This window comes from Populus euphratica, unplaced genomic scaffold (genome assembly GCF_000495115.2).
Source record: "Populus euphratica unplaced genomic scaffold, PopEup_1.0 scaffold2229.1, whole genome shotgun sequence".
Lineage (NCBI taxonomy): Eukaryota > Viridiplantae > Streptophyta > Magnoliopsida > Malpighiales > Salicaceae > Populus > Populus euphratica.
Window position 1 is genome coordinate 1 of NW_011502057.1, and position 2,389 is coordinate 2,389.

The window sequence follows — 2,389 nt, forward strand, 5'->3', positions numbered from 1 at the left end:
ACGCCAGCCCTTGCAATTTGATGGGGGCACCTGACCGCCCTACTGCAACCGTACACGTGGCTATTACTATTCAGGTTGCCGCTATCATAAATGATGCCAAAAATTGGGCACGTCACCCAAACCGGCCATTCAATAGTTGACACACGTGTACTTTAGTTTTCTGCTTTCTCCACCCCAAAAAAAAAAAAACTTTTTCCATGGACAGGAAGATCTAATTTGACTATATCACTCCTTGTGTTTTAGATATTATATTAAGATTTCAAGTAATTAAAAAAAAACATTTAATTTTTTTTATATTAATATATTAAAATAATTAAAAATATCAAAAAAATAAAAATTTAATGTATTTTTAAGTTAAATATACTTTTAAAACACCCAAATATAAAAAAACAAATGGTAGATGGATTCAATATTGAAAAATCTAAAATGTATAAAGAATTAATGTCGGTCGCAATTCATAAATGTTTATAGGGTTGAAGAAAAAGGGGTATTCCTCTTGTGCTCTATACAAAATATCTTATGCTTAGTACTAGTGCCATTAATGCCCATTAACTTTGGTAATATAATTTAATGTAAAAATCAGCACTTAATCATGATCTTGGAGAGCTAATTGTGTCATTATGAAGAGATTAATTGTCGAAATTTCTTTCATTTGCAAATACTAGCAATAGTAAACATAGAATAGCATCGTGCACGAGAAATATATCATTTCTAGAGGAGCTGAAATGAAGCACTGCTTACCCTTTTAGAATTATGGCAAAATTTGCTTTAAATTACTGTAATTAAAATTAAATACCTGAAGCAAGGCGTCTTGTGATTCCCAGTACAAGGATCTTTCCATGGGGTCATGCAAGTTGTTGTCAGACTCGTAGTCGTCTTCTTCCTCCATAGAGCGACCAGACTCCTCGTCAGCAAAATCTTCATGAAAGAACACAGAAACCTTCTCTTCAAGGCTGTCCATGCGTGCGTTTATAGCTAGCCAAGACCCTTCTCCTCCTAATGGTTATTGCCTATCTCCTGGATATGCAAGAGAATTATTGAAGGATAGAAAGGAGAAAGGAGAAAGGAGAGCACTAAGAAGAGCTCTTGCAAGAATATTGCCTTCAGGAGAAGTGTATTTATAGGGTTTACCTGCACGTCGGATAATAAGTTAATTACAATTTTTTATTTTAATTTGAAAGGATTTTCGTGGGTAATTAGTAGTTTTGCTAATAATAAACATTTTAGTTCCTTAATCACCTACAAATTGTTGTGCTTTGGCCCCCTTGTTAGCGGGAAAAAAAATGATAAGATTGCGATTATAAAAGTAATTAACATTTATTATTATCCACCAAGCTTCACATGACAAAATAAGGTAAAATTAAAAATTATTCCTTCCCTTTCTCGAAAAAAAATATTTGATTTCTAAATCAAATTGATTGATCAAATTAAATGACTCCTTTAATCTTATCTTAAATGTCTCCTTTGATTAAAAAATATTGTCTCAAAAGAAAAGAATTAGAATCTCCTATACACGATTTTAATATTTTGACTATTCATATGTTAATTATTTAATGATTTAATTATATTATCATAGTCTTATCCTTATGAAGACGTAGTCATTATGATTATAATTATGTTTATTTATATTGTGTTTAAGTAGTGGTAGTAATATATCCATATCCATAAAAATGCTTAAATCATAATTTGTTTACTTTTTATAGCATTTTTTTTTTCCAAACCGTATGAATTTTTAATTTGTTTTATTAGAATTGAATTTAGAGATTTTCTATGCTAAAGCTAAATAAAAAAAGTAACAAAGATTTGAAAAAATATAAATATTTTAAATTTAAATTCTTATTCACTCCTGATTTTTTAATTAAATACTATTGTATGACTTGATTTCATAATTTTTTTTGTATGAATTTAAATAATAGACAACTCAACTTCTATATTATCATTTATAATCAACAACTCGAAGGATCTGAACAATGGATTGTTCAAATGTAAATATTATCTTTTTAATATTTTTTTGTTTTTATATCTCATAGATATTGACGTAGTGAAAGACTAATAATGAAAAAGAATCACTATCTTTTTTCTATGATTTGCTTGAATCTATGAGTAAGAGTAAAATACTTGAATCCATGAGTAATAGAATAACATTTCTGAAATAAATTCTTATTCAAAATTAAACATGACTACAATAAGGGGGTTGCTTGTATTTATAAGCTGCCAACCTTAATTATAATAAGAGAATCACCTTAATTATAATAAGAGAATCACTTACGGAAATAAAAAGCAAAATAGAAAAATCCATACTAGTGATATAAATCAAATTCCTAAATTTAAGTAACAATATTAGCAAAATAGGACGCTAAGATAAGAGTCTATGTTAAATAAGGGAAAG

At 28.5% G+C, this 2,389-nt stretch overlaps 1 long non-coding RNA gene across 1 annotated transcript in view; it reads right to left on the bottom strand.

Moving 5' to 3' along the window:
* Positions 1-2,148: 2,148 nt before the first annotated feature.
* LOC105118784 (uncharacterized) overlaps positions 2,149-2,389 on the bottom strand; it is a 5,089-nt gene continuing 4,848 nt past the window's right edge. The window contains exon 2 of the long non-coding RNA XR_841022.1: positions 2,149-2,242. This is a non-coding gene — a long non-coding RNA (uncharacterized LOC105118784). The remainder of the gene's footprint in view (positions 2,243-2,389) is intronic.